The sequence below is a fragment of the Oxyura jamaicensis genome, chromosome 2, assembly GCF_011077185.1.
Source record: "Oxyura jamaicensis isolate SHBP4307 breed ruddy duck chromosome 2, BPBGC_Ojam_1.0, whole genome shotgun sequence".
Taxonomy (NCBI): Eukaryota; Metazoa; Chordata; class Aves; order Anseriformes; family Anatidae; genus Oxyura; species Oxyura jamaicensis.
In genome coordinates, this window is record NC_048894.1 from 96,474,555 (window position 1) to 96,494,794 (window position 20,240).

Genomic DNA, 20,240 nt, shown 5'->3' on the forward strand with positions numbered 1-20,240 from the left:
ACAGCGCCAGCGGCATGAGGGCTGAGCTGCTCAGTCCTTGGCTCGCTGGAAACCTCTCGCATGGATGATCCGTCTCCTTTTCCACAGTTTGGCTGTGCTGGTGCTGGCTTTTGACAAACCCTGAGCGCCAAGAGGAAGCATTGCAACACCACATCAACGCCAAGTGCAGATGTTTGCAGCCTGCACTTGTGAGGTCCCGCAGGACGTGGTGGTGCTCCATGGACGTGGCCTCTCCAGCCAGCATCACTCAGCGCAGGAGCTGTGCACAACCACCTACGGCAACGAGGTCTCAAGATCTCGATGTTGGCCCTCCTCAACAGGTCCTCATCCTCAGCAGATGCACTCTCTGGCCTTGCCCCACAGGAGTTCTCCTTCTCATGTGTTTCTTAAAAGATTGATGCTGTAAAGGGAGTGGTTGTAACCACCAGGTCAGCCCTCGTCTCCTGCTGCCTGGGAAAGAGATTGCCAAGGCTGGTTCGCTTTAAACCCTGGCGAAGGATAGCCTCTGATCCATAGCTCCTCTGTCTTTTCTGCACTCCCCCACCTTGTCTCCACAGGGACATCACCTGTTCTGAGGTGATGCCCTTGTTATAGGTGGTTTAGCAAATGCCTTATGAGGGGAAAGGCAAGTATCTGGGCTTATGCTAGACTGAAGGAAACCAGAAGTATGCCTCCTTCCCCAGGATCAAAGAAAACCCCACAAACAGCAGTGTTTTGCTTGTTGCACTGTGCTGTTGAGCATTTTTGTTATGTGTAACAGACGCGTTATAGAAACACAGCACGTGAGCTGCCTAATTGCGCCTATAAAAATAAGGACAGAAAGAAGCTCATTGGATGAGAGGAGAGGAAGAGGCTAGACAGCTCTGGAAATACTTAGGCTTGCTTCTGGTAGCGATGCACAGTTTCAATGAGAAGATCATTTTCACTGCAGCAGGACTGTGATTGGTCGTCCTGCATCCTGAAGGGGTGGATTACTGCATAAACCTCATATTTCAGGCACTCTACAAGTGAGTGACGGATCTGGAAGATCAAAGTCATTTATGCCTATTTAAGACCCCTGAAATGCATTCAATGAGAGCAACGGCACAAATCCAAGAAGATGACTTATTTTCCTGGTAAAACGCTGTGCTGTTGTTCTGTGCATCTCAGGGACTACACATGCCCTGCTCTTCAAAAGAAATATCACTAGCAGTTTGAAATTGTTGGTACTCGTGAAACAATTTTATGATTCCCCACAGAACCAACCAGCTCTCTGAATAATTTTAGCGATTATCTTACCAACATAGATACAATTACTACAGAAATAGCTACAGATTTGCTGCCTTTCCTTTTTGTTGTTTAACTACATGAAGCAAATAGGGACATTCTTTAAACAAACAGTAAATAAAGGGTATATTAGTAAAAGAAGCCATGTGCTTGTAACACACAGCACTGCCAGTCAAACCTTACCTGGACATATATGTGTATAGAAAGAGAGCTCTATACCTGTTTGTTGATGGTCCTCTGCTCCCTCTTCTTCACTGTATCTGCATCCTTTTCCTTCCTCTGCAGAATACCTGCTGAATTCTTCCTCCCTGACAGTCTTTCCTCATAGCTCAGCATTAAAGCTGCATTTCTTGCTTGCTGTGCGTAAGCAAGCTTACTCCACTGAGGAATATGGGCATCTTTGGGCAGAAAACAAAATAAGGAATTCAGTTGTTCACATCTCTTCTAAGAGGGAAAAACCAGATTACTAGGTCTGCATAAGAAAGGCTATGTAATTTCATGCAGTTACTTCTGTATTGAGTCTAACGCCCTGTGTTTGACTAAAACTTCCAAAAATGATACCTTCTCTTCCGTGACTATTCACTTGCACTGCAAAAATGTACATTTTTCGATCTACTACAGCTCATACATGAAGCAGGGGCAGTTTCATTGCCTCATTTCTATCTGAAACAGTATTTGAAGCACGGACCTTGCTTCCCTGGCTCCTGCCACACAACCACAGGCCTCTCGGTGTGCACCAGCTGCAGAAGCGATGTGCTCCTTCCAGGCCCGCCTGCCTGCAGCACGCTGCTGGGTACTGCGAGCACCCCTCCATCCCTGCTTCCTTTCACACGAGACAGCCAGCACAGCAAAGCCAGGATATGTACAGAAAAATAAAGACAAAAACGACAAAAAGAATGGTGGTAGCAGGCAGTGTTTCTCTGTTCTGTTTTGTTGTTTAATCACCAGCCTAACAGGCTAATGAGCCTGTAGCACTGCCAAGGCTACTGTATAATTCCTTTTTGGGAGCCCAGAAGGCTGGACCTGGTTCAAGGGAGGGAAGGTACAGACAAAATCTGGGTGGATTAATGCCCCCAAGGTCAGATTCAATCAGCAGATTGCATCGTTTCCCATTCCTTATTCCCCAGGGAGGAGGCAGGAAATGGTCGTTTAGGCAAGCTGCAGCTGTAGTAACGCCTGGATGCTGGCGCTATTGCAACATCAGCAAGCCCTGTGAAAAGAAGGCTGTTTCCACCTCCCAGGGCAGAGAAGCCTGGACCACCTCCCCAGGGGTCCCAAACATTTGGCTCCCAGAGCTTCCCAAACGGAGATTCTCCTCTGCAGCTTAAAGGAAAAGCCACGCCACCCCCGACAGGCACATCAGCACAGCTGAGAACAGAGGTGCTCAAGTGGAACTGGGGCGACTGAGGCAGACAGAGCTGGGGTTCTGTCTGGGCTCAGTGGTATTCCTGTAACCCTCAGGTGCAGCTCTTGTCCCAAGCTGCTCCTGAGCAGTTATTGCTGTCTGTTAGTGGGCTCTCCTGATCTCACGTTACCTGCAATGGTGAAAATGATCACAGCTTGGTGTCCTAGCTAGGATCGCACTACAGGAGTCACGTAGCATTTGCATATCGTGCATGCAGCAGGCCCACTGAAAAGGAAGGAGGTTACATTTTCTTCCACCAGAGCAGACCCAGGAAGTCATTTTAGAATAAGTCATTCAGAGGATAACCAACTTGCCTGCCACAGAAATGGGATCTCTGTGGTTTGCCTGTAGACTTTTTTTTTTTTTCCTCTAAAAATTGTTCAAGCTACTGTAGTTTCTGGTGTGACAAAAATGCTGACGAGAAAAGTGGGTTGGATCGTGCACCAGTTAAATTGCTGCAGGGAGCAGAGCAGCATCCACAGCTTACACTTAACTGACAGTAACAGAGCGGGAGGGAACTAGAGATATCAGAAGACATTTAGCATTTTCTGTTTGAGACAGAAAAGGTGATGGCTGGGGAGAGGAGGATGTCCTCAGAACTGCAGTGTTCATGTATCAGATTAACCGTAAATTACATGAAGTAGCTCGCAAAGAACTTCTGACCACCTCTCACAGGTCTCTATATTAGCAGGGCACCTCACACCCTGTGTTGACACGTACTCTGTTGTATTCCTATTTTCCAGCCTTTCTGCTGCCTTCATCCTACTTCTCAGCTGAAATCCTGTCTTCTCCTGCAGATCAGGCAGATGTCAAGGTGAGCTGGTGCCAAGCCGCACACGCTGCCATAAGGTAGGCTACTCGTAGTCTCAGCTGCTCAATGTCCTCCCTGCTATCTTCTCTGCCACTTGGACTAGGGCTTTAGCACTGACGAATCTCAATCTTTTTTCCTTAGGAGCATGATGTGAACAATATTACGATGCGATCTGTAGCACGATCCTATTCCTGCTGAAACTGGTGGAAAGATTTCTGCTGCCGACAGCGGGTGTCAGGCTGACATTCGAGTCACACCACAGAGTCATCCTGCTGCAGAGCAGCATCGTGGTAGGAGGAATCAGGTGATCAAATCTGATTTGCAAAGCTGCCTCGCAATGTGCAGCACAAGCTCATGTCTATGAAAAACAGGGCAAAAAACAGCTCTAGATAGAGATGATCCAGCCTTGCTAGTTGCATTTCTAAGAATAAACTAAAAGGGGAGGGTTCTTCCCCAGCTATGCCCTCGCAACTCCACAAATATTGTATACTGCACTGGGTGAATGCAGTCAACTTGGGCCACGTGGTGTCAGCTGGCACCATCCTGGCCAGTCAGGCATTGCCAAGAGCAGCATTGTTTAAAGAAGTGTTACTTTTCCAATCACTGGAATTATTGTGGGCGTTTCAAAGACCAAGAGGCAGCTAACCTGCAACTGTATGGAAGTAAAGGAAGTACAATTAAGTCACGTGCTTCCAATTGTGTGAGCTCAGAAGTTCATGAAGTCTACCCATCCATGCCAACTTTATTTCCACACAGCCTAAAAATGATTTATAACACTTCCAGTTTGGGGCTCTCTCCAGCTATTTGGTTTTAATTCTTTTGTCCAATAATAATCTTTGCATTCATTGCCTATGTTTAGTGGCATTATTAAATGTGATATTTGAGCCCTGGATGTTGACCACATCTGTTCAGAAACCTGTAGATAATCCAGGATTTAGGAATATTTTGAAATGAAATGTTCATTAGAATAAATAAAATAAATAAAATAATAAAATAAAATGGCAGAAAACAAGTTGCTAGCCAATTGCAAGATAATAAAGGTCTCTTATATTGCTGAATGATTGGATGCCCAGTTTTGATTTCACTAGTTGTGGCAAAATCGATAGGGAAAAACGCACATCCTCCATCAATTAAAGGAAATGACACACTTGTAAGGAGTCTCCTGTTGTTACCTGTGACTAAGTCTTTTCAAACCCTTTACTCTGTGCTGCCATGCTGTACGTTCTTACAATTGTTTCAGTACCCTGCACCAAAAAGTATTGTGCCTTTAAATAAGGTGACTATAAATGCAGCGGGAAATATGTATATTTTGATAAGGCATACTTTGATGGTAATGTGAAGAAAAGAATTAGAAAGAGCAGCTGATGCCTCGTGAAAATCTTAATAGAGAAATCTATTCAGAATAATTCTGGTTACTCTACTGTATTATTATTATCATCTATTTCCATATTCCTCTCCCCTCATTCGCTTTTAGCAGGCCTATTTGCATAAAACCGGGATCATTGTTTCTTAAGAGCTCATCTGCTTCTGCTACTTAGCTCTCACGTGAACGCCTAATCCTTTGCATATCCCATGACATTTAGTTAGAAACTGTTACAATTTTTATGACTTCAGATGTGGAACTGGAGAGCAAAAGCAAATGATTCTTAAACACAGAGCCTAAAACGGAGTCCTAGCTTTCTCTGTTCTGCAGCAGGCATAACTAGTGATGCCTGGGATACACTTAGCAAGATCCTCAATGGAAAGAAAACATTTTAATCCATTTAAAACAGGTCTGTGAGCGTTGCAGCTCCTCAGCTCATCTGTCACTATGTCAAAGCGCCCCATTTTTGTGAAATCCCATTTCTCCTCCAGTACGGGCCTTCACGCATCCAGTGTCTCAGCAAGCTCCTTTTTCTTACTGTTGACTCCAACTTAATCAAACAACACGCCTTGATTGGGTTTCCGTCAGCCCTGCGAGATTAACAACCCCTTGGAATCAAGGTGGTGAAACATGCTCCATACACATTATTTGTACTGTCTGAAATAACTGAAAAAGAAGACAGATTTTCTTCATGGCCAGTGAAGCAGGTGAAAATGAACCTGTACAAAAATAAATCTGGAGTAGTTCTGACCTAAATTTCAAACTGAACACGATTCTTTCTCTCCCTTTTAAAAGTTTGAGCTTCGCTCTCCACCTTTACTATCCTTATTTCTTCCTCGACAGAAGGTACTAACAGCCTTTCTATCAATACCAATACCGTTCATTCAACCTAAAAACCGCTGCTGAAAAAAATATGTTCTTTAGCTCTAAGCAGTACATTTTGGAGAGGTCGTTGACGATGCAGTTTGTCAACAAGAGCCTTTAAATGCGTATGCTAAGCCTAGATGGGTTGACAAATAAACCTCTAGCTCACAATGTGGTGGCCCTAGAGACAGGGAAGAGAGGGTGAAAAGTGTGGATAAAAAATTTTCTTGAACAATTCTGCACTGGGAGCAGAAAAACTTTATGTTGAAAAGAGAAGACAGAGCAATTACAGGTTAATTTTAAGTATTAAAAACTTTTCTAAATACACTGAGCCTTCTGAATTTTGTAGAATCCTTGGGTGCCTTATTGGCTTCAGGAGAGCTCCATGTGAGAACAAGATCTTTCTAGGAGGATCTGTGCCATTTCTGTAGTGTCCAAAATTGTCCTAGATGTGTTATAAAATAAAGTAAGGAAAATCAGTCATCTTGTCATACGGACAACTTATGAAAGTTTTACAACCATGTAGAGGAATCAGCAATCAGGGAAAGTGATATGAGCAAACAGAACACCATACCTGCATGTCCCTAATATAAAACAGCTCAGATCTGATATTACCACATAATAGGAATTTACTGGCAAAATGTGATTGCTGTTTCTGGGCCTGGCTATAACAGGATGCTAACATAAGGACTTTTACTAGCACAGTAAGGTTGAGGTCACACCAGTTTTCTGGACACAAATATGTCATCAATAATCTGGGGCAAATTATTTTTAAAAAGTGCTACATGAGGTTCAAATAATCACTTTTCAGATCTAAAAAATCTCACATGGAATAGGATAATCGCTAGCACACACAACTTACTTTCACCAGTGTAGTTGGTACTACTCAGTTCCTCTGAGTAGATTTACCTTTGCCTAAAGCCGTTTGCTCGGTCTGACTGAAAAAACGTCTTCAGGCTGTTAATTCCAAGCCCCATGTCTAATACCTAAAACTGACCAGTATTTGGGGGCAAATGGCATCACTGAGCCAAATGCCGTGAGAGGTTCTGGCTTGCCAAAGAGGGCCAGAAACTGTCCTTGCCATTCATCGTGGCCCTTCAGGGTACAGCAGGAAGCAATTTAGCAATTTTCCTCACCTTGTGCTCCAGTTAGGTGTTGTGCTCTTCAGAGAAGGAAGATGGGGAGAAGTTCATCACACCAGTGGAACAGCTTTTTAGTGCAGATGTTTGCTTTTCAGGGGCTGGGTGCAGTTGCTGACATGGTTTATTTCAGGTTGATATAGGGTGCTCACAGGACTTCTCCAGTGCAATGAAATCATTGGACATTTTGCCAGAGAGGCAACAACACCAAGGCAGAGGTGCCAAAGGAGCTCTTTGAGAACAGCAGAAGGAAAAACACTTGTAAAATTCCTGAGATAAGCCACAAATATGACAAAGTCCCAGAAGGGAAGCCTGTGTTGCAGCTCCCTGCTACCCCACCAGCAGAAACACTCTTAATTTTCATTCACTTTCATTCCTCTAAGTCTCAAACTACCTTTGAAAAGATCACAAACATACTGAACATATAGGCTGTTAAAAAAAGAACTACTTCTCCAGAAAATCATCAGTGAATTGCAAAATACGATTTTAAGAATAAGTATTTGCAGTTTATAATCTCCATCTCACATTTTGATCTGTTACAGACACCTCCAGCTAGGGCAGCAGAAACAAGCCTGTATTATTTAGGTCAGGACATAAAGATGGCAAATACAGAACCCTATAGCTGGCGGTTACATTCACAATTTGCTATCCGCAGTTTTCAGTCAGTGACATAGGTCAAATCATGTCATTTCTGCTCCCCTCCGGACGATTTGCATAATAAAGCAGCACAACAAGAACAGTGTATTTCACAATCAGCCTGAAGTTTGCTTTTAGCATACGAGCACCAGTTCTAATCAAGTTCAAGTGCTCAAATGATCTCTGAAAACAATTACGGAATGGTTACTCCCATGGTGGACTCAAAATCTGCTCATGGATTTGATTAGAGATTTTTGGAAGCATTTTCCCCAGTCACCAGCCTTGGCTGTAATTTCCTCTAACGCCATTTCTCAAAGCACAAATATATCACTTTATTATGATTATGTACAGTAAAACAAAGGAGCGTTGAGGATGACTTTGGATATAATTTTTTTTTTCATCTTCATTTCTACAGAAAGGATCCAGTAGAGTTTAGCAGCCTTCAGTCCACCCCAAGTGGTTAATTTACTGCTCAGAACAGGTTTTTATTACCCTTTCTTCCTTCCCTGCCTCACTGCACAAGTGCTCCTCCTTTTTTTTTTCCCCTCTCCAACTTGTTTCTTTTGGTTCCTTTTGCTGTGTATTATCTGCTGCTGGCAGTAATCTTAGCTCTTCAAGTGACAGCAAAATTATGAGGTGCTCAGTACGAGATGACAATTTTCTTCCCCTCATTCTAATTCATTTGCAGCCCCATCAAGGAATCAGCGTCATCTTTTCAGCGCGTTAACAGCTCTCTGCTGATAGAAAGCATTAGCTCCACATTCTTCAGCAAGAGGTCAAAAGCGATTTTTGTTTTGTAACAACCCATTAAATTTTGTGCTTTGGAAAGTTCCATTGCTCCCCAATGTCAAATACCTAGGCTGTTACCTCAGTTAACACGCAGCAAAAGAGGAGCTTGCTGCGAGATACCAAATGAGTCAGGCAGCAGAGAGCATTTCCTAGAGAGGATTGTGGTTTACCACTGTCCACGGCCAGTTTATTATTATTTAGCCTACTCTTAAGAAAGCCTCTTTGTCTCTGTGCACATGGAGGCTCCTGAGATCATTTTATTACCTTTAAAAAAAAAAGCAATAGCTAGACGTTCCTGTAGGCTTCTACAAAGAATTTACTTCTTTGTAGGACAGCTGGGTCAGCATTACGCACACCCTCATTTACGATCAGCATGACTGAAGCCTAAAATCTTGGTCATGCTACCTCCATTCGATTACTTGGTGTGTTTCTGATGGGTATACGCACAGATTACAAATCTGACTGTAAGCATGTGGCAGACTGAGGGGTCCAAAGGAAACGAGGGTCCGTGCTGGCTGCCACCAAGGTCCCCGTGCATCGGAGCGGAGCTGTGCTGACCTGCTCCATTCAAGGCAGCGTGAAGGAAGCAGCAGTGGTGCTTCGTGTACTGCAAGCAGACAGATGGTCCCGTGTTTTTCCTACCACTCTTTCAACTGCGGCACATTTAAACACAAAGGGTAAAGCTTGCAATAACTCAAAAGCAAAATCTGGAGAGTGACAGCTGGAAACAATCTTGTTAAAAATAGCCCAACCAGTAAGCCGGTGGTACAATATACATACTGCAATATTTGCACGGGGGGCTGGAAGGAAGCAGAGGTAGCATTCTGTGGTTTTGGCTAGAAATAAAAGTTGAGAAGCTAATTCGGCATTCAGCTCAGCACAGTCAGGGCCCTGTTGGAGAAACCAGCAGGGCACCTGGGCTCTGCAGCAGTGACAGCAGGATGCCCCAAGGACGGGATTTGGAAAAGAGAAACCCGTTTGTTTGTGGTAAAAGGTGGGCTGCTTATTACAGATTGAGACAGTTTGCATATCAGGAAAATATATATATATATATATATATAGAAAACATTGAGGAGATGCAACATTCCTCCACCCCAGCTGTAAAAAGAGCAGCCACAAGACCACTACGGCTTCCTCCCAACCCAGGGGAGCAGAAGCAGCAGGACCCAGTCATGAAATAGGCTGGCTGCTGTGCAGACCTGTCCGAGGGCAGTGCTGTAGGCACGCTCCCCAGCAAGCTAGCAGCTCCACCAGCCTGCATTTTATTGCTGCTGCTCTGGGAGTAGCTGTAGCTATTTTCAGTTTTGCATCAGATGGCATCTGAAATTAATGTTCTTTAATAAGCGGCAAAATGAGCGTTGTCAGCATCTCAGTGTGAACACAGACACACGTAGACCTTTAGCAGATCCTAGTTATGCTTTATCTGTGCATAGAGGCACTCTTCAGATTTTATCCTATGTCTGTCCTGGACAGCTTTATTTATTCTGCTCCGATTCAACAAAAAGAGGGGAAAAACATCCACAGACACAAAAGAGTCACTCCTCCTCACTCTTCCCAGTTGCACACACCCAAACGACTCATTTCCTTTCTCAGCAAAGGAATTGGGCCCCCGTGATGCACTATTTCCAAAACAAGGATGTTCAGCCACAAAACCTTCGCCTCTGTGTTGGGGAAAGCGTGCCAGACGTCCTTGCCACATGCAGGAAGGGGAATCGCTCAGGCGACAGCACACAACGCACATGAGTTAGCTTGGGGAGATGCAACACACCAGAGCATTTAATGCAATATGTGCCACAGCTTTTAATGCAATGCATTCAGTATGTGCCAGGGCTGCTGAGCTGTTTGGCAGCAGGAGACACTCAACCCTTCAAGCACAGATGTGGCTGGATAGGGGAAGAGGGAAATGTCAGGGGCTGGAAGTTGCCTGGTGAAGCCCTTTGCACTCACCATAACGTTTACGCAAATTACCCCAGCAGCTTTTTGCTTCACCAGATTTAGGAACCTCCTTGCTTTTTCCAATGACACTAAATTATATATATATTTTTTCCCCTCATTGCCTTGGAAGACCCATCTAGTTTTTGTTATTTCCCTTGCTGAACTGCAGCTCTGTGCTCCCCAGAGACCCGTCAGAGTTTGCAGTGTTTACCGTCTAGTGATGATTTCCACATGAAACAGGCTTGGGTTCAAGGAGAGAGTTTTTCTTGATCTGCCAACTCAGCCCAGTCTCCAGCAGCTGAGCTGGATTTCTTCCGCCTTATGCGTCATCACTGGCACTCGAGGGTCCTGCGGGCAAGCTCCAGATCCTGGTTGTGCGGCCATCAGCTGATGCTCTCAGCAAGGGGACTATTCTGCAGTGGACTGGACAGGAAGAGTTTTCTTCCCTTTACATTTTTTGCCAACCCAGGAAAGAATCCCCGGAGAGACAAAAATGCCTCCCTACACCCCAGAAAGCAATGTGACACCACAGAGTGTAAGTTCATGCATAGTCACACACTACTCAAATCACACACACTTACAGTCAAAAAATACAGCAGAATAGAAATGAGCAGTTCAAACCAACACTGAATTACACATGGTGTGTAATGCGTGTTTTCCCTCTTGGGCAAATCAGTGCTGCTCTCCCACGCTAGCACTCAGGGTGAGCACGTGCATGCAGGACCGCTACTCAGATCAAATGATGCTCACCACATGAACCTGCAGGGAATTCAGTGTCCATTAGCTACGGTAGAATTGGAAAATATGTTTGATATATTTCAGTTGCTCCTTTAGGATTTCTGAAGACAAAATGCTGTTTATACAGCATCAGTTGGCAAAAAAAGGTATTTCATTATTAAAGCGCTGTTGAAAACCTGGCTATGAGACATTTAGATGGTGCCAAACTTTTTAAAGGCCTTGCTTTCCCTTTTATTTTTTTTCCTCATTGTTTTGTTCTGTGACTTGTTATTCAGAAGTGTTAGGGGTTTCTGGGCATGTCTCTAAAGTTCTCCTTTTTGCTGGTATTTTTCACATCTTTTTTAAATAGAAGTGTGTTCAGGAGAGTACAGCTTTTTAATATCTCCTTGCAAAAATATAATAATAGATTAAGACAAAACTCAATTCCATTTATTAGCTATGTAGGTGAAGCTGCATATTTGATATGTAGAACTTACAGTACTAAATATTATATAGTGCTTAATACCACAAAGCATATATGTGATGTCCTTACAAGATAAAGGGAGATTTTGCAGTTGAGGGCTATATTCATCCTTTGAATCTACTGCCTTTTCATTTTCTGTTTCCCCACTTGCCATTGCTCCTGGAAGAGCTTAAAACTTGCTACAGTCCTACTTCAGAGAAATGTACCAGCCATTAGTTCTTCTTGTGAGTAAGGATTGACACCTTGTGGCCAGAAAGTGTTAGAGAAAAAATAATCCTCTTACATTTGGATCATCTGGAGATTTCCCAGAGACCAAAGTTTTTGTTTGTTTGTTTGTTAAACCATTGTTTGTTTAGGTTTTTAGAGAGCCACCAAAATATCAGACTAAGGTGGTTTTGTGCTCTTTCCTGAGTGCTTTTATATGGTTGAGTATGATTGAACCTCCTTTCTTCCAGGGAAAGAAAAACCTTTGGATGATTTGCTCCTCCTACAGCCAGATAGGGGATTTCTTCTCCAGCCAGAATATCCTTTAGAAAAGGGACAGCTCAAGAGTCATTTCACCAGGAGACTTTGCTCCCAGTCCTTTGCTGAACTTTGAAAAATATTTTAACTCCACTGAAAATATTTGCAAGAAGTGGGCAAGCACATGTGGCATGATCTGTCTGGAAATTGCTGTGACTGTCAGCCATGGGTCCCTACCCATTTGAGACCAGACTTCAGGCTTGGAAGTAAAAGAAATACATGAGAGAGGCATGAGAGTGGAAATGTAACAGGCTTGAAACACCTCTCACTGACCCCAGCATTTCCTCCTATGTGGAGATGTGTTTTTATTATTTAAATTACACTAATTCCCAGGAATGCCATGTGCTGAAGTCCCTTCCAACCTCTATTTTCCTGATTCTCTGCGTTATGGTTACCCCAGAAATCATTGTAAGATGTCAAATCAAGCCTCAGAATAGAAATGTTTTCAGAAAGCCATGATCAGGGCCTTCACTTCAAAGTGAAGCTCTAGCCTAGCTCACAGTTTATTTACATTGTGCAGCCTTGGTCTCTCATGGTCTAAATACCACAGCTCAACTGGAAATACAGGATGTCCTCTTTTGCAGTTTTATAACAAATATTTAGGATATAATTTTCAAGTTTCAGCTTTGAAGCATTAAAATATCAGAATCTTAGAAGAAAGTGAAGGAACCTATGGCTTATGTGATTGAGGAAAAATATTTTGAAATATGACTTTGCAGACTTTTTTTTAACTATTATTATTTTTTATTTATCAGATGACAACTGATGCAGTCTTTGATTAGAGTCTTAATTAAAGTCTTTGATTCTCTGTAAGTCTCTGGAGTATGCCCAAAAGATATATATATATTTTTTTAAAAACAACAACGACAACAACAACAACAAAACAATCAGTAGTTTGGGAGGGGGGGGAGAAACTATGCCCAGAAAGGTTTCTTCAGACATGCCTTCCTAAGATGGTCAACAAGTAAAAGCATCAATGAGTGGAAGAGAACTTTTGTATCAGCCCATAGAGTAATATGAGCCTCATCTCTCTCTCTCCTACCAGATTTCTTGTGTACTGTTCAGAGAACACAATATTTTAGTATACAGTTTAACATTTTTCTTTGGCTTTGAATCATGCCATTAGGGTCACTAGCAGTTTTAGGAAGTCAGAAATCATGAAACCAAGTGACTGAAGAGAACTCTATGTTATATTAGTTACAATAATAACAGTTCTTTTTTATATCCATTCCAGGACATGATCCATACATTCCAACAAATTTATCAGAAGGAATTATTTAATCTCCTCTAGCCTTTAAGATAAGTTTTAACTCACCTTAAAAAAAATTATTGCTAGTTTAAGTGTTACCTCTTTTTCTGGTATGAGTTAAGATAGGTCTGTGACGCATCTAACCATTGTTTGTTCTATGAAGTGCTATTAAAGTTATTGAAGCACAATAATAATCACTTTCATATAAATATGAAATCAGAATCCTAGGAAATAAATTTGCTTACAGAAAGCCAGTTGCAAACATTGAAAAAACAAACAGGATATAACCTTGCCTTGTAATATGGGGCTATGTATCAAGGGGCCTGTAAACGCATAATGACACAACAGGAGATAGTGTTCCAGCCTTTGTAGCCCTAGCAAAGCTCTTGGGGTGTTGTGCTTGGCCATGAAAAATAGCGATGTACATTAGCACAACTACATGTGTTAAAAAGAATAAGAGAAAAAAATATTTAGAAGGATATTGAGTGTTGTTAGTACTCAGAAAAATGAGATTAAGTTAATAAAAAAAAGATGATTAAGAGGACTATCAGAAGCACTATTTTAAGTAAGCAATGGAAGTAGGCTTGAAAGGAAGAGATAAAAAGCAGCTCAGCAAATCTGAGAAGCAATATAACTTAAAAAGCATACTTATTCTTGATTAAGAGGTTTTTATAGTGAAGCTTACTTCTTATCTAATTAAAGCATAGCTACAACATCACAGTAAAACATTCTTACCAGATACAAATCTTCTATGCGCTTTTTGGTGTTTTGCTTGAGTGCATCTTTTCAAGGAGGAATATTACTCCAAAGCCACACAGGGAGCTTCTACACAAGCTCTGCTTTCACAGCATATCCCATTTTAGGCTTTCTCCTTTACAGAAGGACAGTCCTATTCAGCCTGAGTTGATCCATCTGAAAGGGGTTAGCAGGTGGTTTAGCTCTTACACCCGTTTAAGTTTAGATTGCCTGAAAGCTTGCCTTCACTGAACTGGCTTTACTGCATAAGGTAGCTGTCTGCAAGTGAGGATATGGAGGTTTAGGAAAATATTAAGGAAACAACAGAGCCATGCCTGAAGTACAGTATCTGTTTGTTGACCCATAAGTGTTGCAGCTGTATTTTCAATGTTTGATGGGAAAATTCTAAAATAAATATTTTAAGAAGTATGGCTTTTATTTCTCCTGCTGTTATTCTGGCCCAGCAATAGATTCTGAAATATTTTTATTTTATTTATTTATTTATTGGTCAGAGGTGACCTTCCGGCAGTGTTTCTGACTCAAATGTACGTATGCAAGCAGATAGAGTTGGTTTACCTCTAAATCCTAACTACTTGATGCTTTATGGCAGATTCTCTCTAGAGCAGCTACCGGTGGGACAGTTGAGTACAGAAAAAAAAAAAAAAAAAAAAAAAAAAGCTATCAGTTACTTAAGAAACTTTTTTTTCCCAATACAATGCTATGCCAAGTTTATTGTTAAGATAATCCTCATGTTTTTCAACCTCTGAAATTGTTTCTAAAAATATTTAGTAGATACTTAGCCATCACATCAATATTTCTAGAATGATTAATCCAGCTAATTTTAGAATAAAATACTGAGAAGCTGGATATTTTCAAGTTAAATGCAAGAAAAAAATAAAGTTCAGTATGTGCTCTTATTTAATAACTTAAAATAAAACACTGTGATCCCAAACACAAAATTTATGCATGTTCCCTTTTGATTTTGTCATCCCTTTGAAAGAGTATATAAAATCTCTACTTTGTTTTATATTAGTGTGAAGAAGGCTGTCATCCTTTATTCCCATTTTTACCTTTCTACCAAATAAAGAGTCATAAGAAGCAGACCATTAGCAAGGAAGAAAGCTGAAAGCTTGTTTTGAACATATTTTCAGAAGTACACAAGGAGATCATAGCCCCACTGAAGCTTGCAGGTAGGGAGCACCAGCAGGAGGTCGCGACCACGTTCTGGAGGAAGTGATTTCTCAATGTCACACTTTGGCCTGATGAAGGCTGCTTTGGCTGCAGAGCAAAGTGACCGCTTAAGACCATGTGTAGAAAAGGGTTCTGTTCCGATCACCCTTTCCTCAGATTCACAGCATGGCTGAGGCTGGCAGGGCCCTCTGGAGGCCCCCTGGTCCCAGCCCTGCTCCAGCAGGGACACCCAGAGCAGGCCGCCCAGGGCCACGTCCAGGAGGCTTCTGGAGATCTCCAAGGAGGAGACCCCGCAGCCTCTCTGGGCAGCCTCTTCCATTGCAGCCTATTTCATCTTCCTTACAAGAAGCTCGGGAAGCACCACCTGCTTCCTGAGCAGCCTGTATGGTCCAGTGATGCTGTTAATCTGGAGAAATTCTTGATCGGTGCCAGAGCTATTTAAGACTCCTAGTCCCAGGCTTGCTACATTCATGTGCCACTCTTTACTGGTGAAACAGGCCACTGGCAGACCACCTCACAGTGTCAGGCTAGGCTGCCAGTCTGTGTTTTACCTACTCACAATAGGTGCAAACAGGTAGCTTTAGAGCTAAAATTGGGCTTTCCACCTTATATGAGCTTCAGGAATGTCCCAGGGTGGGTGCACACATCCATTTAGTGATCTCCCTGACTTTCAGTAACAAAGTTGAAAATATTTTTCTTAATTGTGCAGGGTAGTTCCTGCTTTTATGGGGTTGAAAAGCTGAAAGAAAAGCACTTCTCCATTCATTAGCACACCCAGCGGGTGAGGACCTGCAGCCAACATTTCAGTACCTCCTCCTGGTGAAGGAACATGAGGTCAACCCTTCTCTGTAGCTCAGCTGTATCAGGAAAAGCTCCTACAGACAGAGACCGTACTGTCCATGTGGTTCCTGCTTTTGAACATCTGTGCAATCAGAACGATTTCAGTCAGGAATTCCAAATTTAAGGACAGAAAGCACTGTCACGTCTGACATGCTGGATAACACTGACCACATCCAGTTCTTGTGCTGAGTCAGTGAGCACAGAACAGGGTAATTCAGCGCTAAAGATTATTGCCATGACACAAAGACCGACTGTATTAAGTAGCAAAAAAACTGGGGGGAAAAAATAAAGTATTTGGATTTAAAAATAAACTGAAAAAAATATTCCATTTAGGGAGGTGATGAATTAGAAGTTGCAAGGAACTGGTCAGTAGGTGGCACAAGAACAGCACGGGACTTGGCTGCAGCTGAGCGACTGGGTTTATTCGGTGCCATTAATGCGGACTTTTTTCCCCCTGAGTATTTTATAAAGTATTTTATAAACCCTATTACCTAGTGATTTAACTAACTAAAAAATCATTGCAGTGAAGTCCACAGAGTAAGTGGAAATTCTCCTCTAAACAATAGCTACTGCATCCCTGAGAGTAGTGTGCTCTTGACATCGACTAACATCACTATACCTTATTACCTGCTTTCAAGCATTAAATAAGGTTGATTTCCACTGTACATCAAAATAGACGTCTGACATGTCAAAGTGCAATGCTCTTTTTAGCAGGCTTGTGCTTTGTTAGCCTGAAAAAATATTGTTTGAATTGCCATGAGAGCATCTTAAAGACTGCAAGAGAAGTGGGGGAAATATAAGTGCACAATAGGCCCTGTCTGCTAATAGAAAAGGTTCATTAACTATGTTTGTCTGTCAGCAGCATGCTAGGAAAAAGGTAGCAGGCCCACATGTTAGGGCTTAAGGCACCAATTTCTGGCCATTGCCATTTGCAGGGGGACTCTCTAGAGGAATGGGAGCCACTAGAAAAATACATTGTGCTGAGAGGTCAAGGATGAACACTGTCTTGAGTGATTACTTTTAATTTTGGAAACTCTGTCATGACTGGAGGCTGTTGTCCCATTGTACTCCAGAGTGGCTCTTGCTGACTGGAGTTACAGGAGCAACATGACTGGGTGTAAACTGGCTCAGCAGTTCCTACTTCTACTCTGTAACTGCATGTCTCTTCCTCTCCACAAAGGTTTTCAAGTTAAATGCAGGAATATATGCACTGGGTGCTCCGCCGTGTGACTCTGACAAGTCAACATTCATTTACAGAAAATGGGCTGGAGAAAAATGACTTGCATAGTTAAGCTTTTCTGAATTTCTCTTTTGCACTTAGGTGCCACAAGACGGCATGTAAATTGCCCCAAATGTTGTGATGAAAATAACAATGAATTGGAACCAATCAAGCGTAAAAATGTTGGCTTCTGCCTCCTCAAGGGTAAAAATAGGTCTACAAGTACCTTATTCTAAGTTTAGATGAGTTTCTGATTTAAAACAAATAAAAGAACAAAAAGGAGGACAAACATCAAATATTCAAGAAAACAAGCTATCACCAGCACAAATATATTGTCATTGTAACGTATTTTCCTTAAACAAGCAAAATTGAATGCTACATAGCTACTCTGTAACATTATTCTTATTTATTCGTCTGTATGATTATAAAAATACAATTATAAGCACCATTTAAGCATAAAGTGCACCAGACCTGTCATACCTTTCTCATTTCAGATCTAATTGCTATCTCCAGCCCACACATACCTGCTGTTATATCTCATTTATTGCTCTAAATTATGTGCATCAGAATCACTGCAAGGAACGCATGAAACTGAGATCACAGCTGTGCTGAATTCTAATCCCAAAGTGACTCTGCACCACTTAAAGTCACCTCAAACACTACTTCCTTATTCCTCAAGCAAAGAATGGGCAAGAAGGGCAGGATGGCTAAATCTGAGACATAGTTTATTTAAGGCTGGAAATATTCTGGGATTGCCTAAAACATGCTGTCCCAGGAATCCCTTCCAGTCTGGTATATCAATGATTTCTGCAGAGCCAAAACAGGATGGTCAGCCCTTCTTGATGGGAACAGGAATAGATGATGGTGCCCATTCAAATATCAGAAGCATGTTGGTGAAGAAAATAATCTAGGTTAGCTACTCCCTGTGATGCCAGCGGTGCTGTCCACCACAGTATGTGGCTAATTCACTCTGACTGGTCTCAAGATGAAGTTACTGCACAATAACTCAAGACTTGGAGCAAATTCTTCATGGTTTCAGAAGTGTTTTTACACTACCCATTACCTTCATTTCTGATCAACACTGAATGAATAATCTGATGTGACTGATGTCTGACAAAATTAAATGGAAGCCTGCAGAATTTTATAGCTTCCCTTGACAGTGATTTGGGTTTTTATTTTTTTAAATCTTCCAGACTGTTCTGGGTTGTCACTCTGAATCCTGTGTGAATTCGTAGTGCGAATGAGGTACACATGGTCTTTAATGCAAATTTCTGGTGCAAATATCACTGAGATTTTCATGTTCCCAATGGGGATTCAGAATAGCACTTTTAGCCCAGACTGGGATGAATCCAATGAACTTTAAAATGAAGCTCAAAGGCATCTGCTGGCTACTGTCTATCATTGCAATGAAAGTGCAAGATTCACCTGGTTACATCAGACCAAAAACTCGTCCATGGCCCTTTGGGTGACCCCATGACGAGATTCACATTTTGATGACACCTGAAACTCACCCGGTCACCACTCTCCGGTTACACTGGGTGCATTTGGCACAGCTTGCAGCCCTCCTGGCCACTGTTCAGTAGTCTCACAGCAGGACCTTCATTCAGGAGAGGTTCCAGAGGTCCTATGGGGAGAAAACTGCCTGTGGGCCTGCAACACAGCTCGTGCACTCCAGACCTGCTTCTTAGCTTTGCTATTAGGATGTGCTGGTGTGTGTGAATGGTGTCTTCTTTCTTGTGATCTAGGGAACATTTATGGTAAGAAACAAAAACATATTTGTTGATGGAAAGCTTATAGGTATGAGATCATGTGCTTAAGTTGTAACCTCACTGGTGCAGAGGCCATTTTGTTGTGGTACAAACAAGAGTTCCTGCTTCCACACATTGCCAAGGAAGTGCAGCAGCGGGGCCTCAAACACAGACCATGCTTTTGTGATGCAGGTTTCTGTATAGCATCCTAATACACACTTTTGTGATGCAGGTTTCTGTATGGCATCCTGATACCTCGGGTTTTGGATGAACTTCAGCTGAGTGGCCCCAGAATGGACCCATTCATTCTCCAATGGGTTCCTTCCCCACCGTGGGAGCACTGCATGGCCCCTCAGGGGACCGAGGCGCCGGCTGATGCTCTTTCTCCTCTGCGTCGTCGCAGGAGCTCACGTACACAGCGGGCGCAGAGAATTGGGATGAAATTACGCCCCGTCGCCTTCATGCATAAAACATGGCGCGACGACGACGCTGGGATGGCAGGGCCTCAGCAGCTGCCCACCGCATCCTCCCCTCTGCCTGGGACTTCTCCTGGGGCTGCCGCCGGTCTGCCCGGCTGGGAGCAGGGGGTCCCGGGGGGCTCCGGGGACGGGCACTGCCCGGAGCCATGGACCTGGCCCCGTGCCTGCAGTGGGTGCGGACGCGGCTCTGTCGACGCGGGGCCCGGCGGCGGCGGCTCTGCAGTAAGTGTGGCATCCGATCCCTCCTCGCACCCTTCCCTGCTCTGCCCGATGGGTCGCCTTCGGGAGAGGGTGGCTTGGAAGGGTTCCTTCTTAATGGATAGGTGCTTCTTCACATTTCTAACAGAGTGTTAAGAGGGGACGGTGTGGGGGTGGGTGAGAATATAAAAAATGAAGAATGATACCACCACCCTCATCTTTTAGTCAGCTGCATGAATCAAACAGGTTGGATTGAAGGGAGCATAACCAGATTGGTGGCTTGTGAGACAATGTAGAGACAATGTCCTGAGCTTTCCCTCTTCTTCAGCTGGCAGAAGCTGTGCACATCACTCAGATAACATATATATATCTTTGCTGAAAGTTGCTGCAATACGTTATTCCTCATTTCATCGTGGTTTTACTGGAGATATCTCGTTTGCCTTCCGTGGCAGATCTTGTAGACTGCTGTGGGTGCTGTGGTGCAGAGAGCTATGCACTTCTCGCTGGTGTACTCAGGCTCCTGTCAGCTGGTGTCTTGGACAGAAATGCTGCCTGTGGTTCTGTAGAGACTCAGCAAGGGCAACACATCCCTGACAAATGGGGAAAAGAGAGGGGATTTCTTTGGTTCAGGCAGTTGTAGTGTCTAGTCT

General features: G+C 43.0%; 1 long non-coding RNA gene across 1 annotated transcript; it reads right to left on the reverse strand.

Moving 5' to 3' along the window:
• Positions 1–4,769: 4,769 nt before the first annotated feature.
• Positions 4,770–14,077, reverse strand: LOC118161457. Its single transcript, XR_004748035.1, has 3 exons — positions 13,916–14,077; positions 6,846–7,080; positions 4,770–6,154 (listed from the first exon to the last, which is right to left on the reverse strand). It is a non-coding gene; the product is annotated as an uncharacterized LOC118161457 (long non-coding RNA).
• Between the last annotated feature and the right edge of the window lie 6,163 nt (positions 14,078–20,240).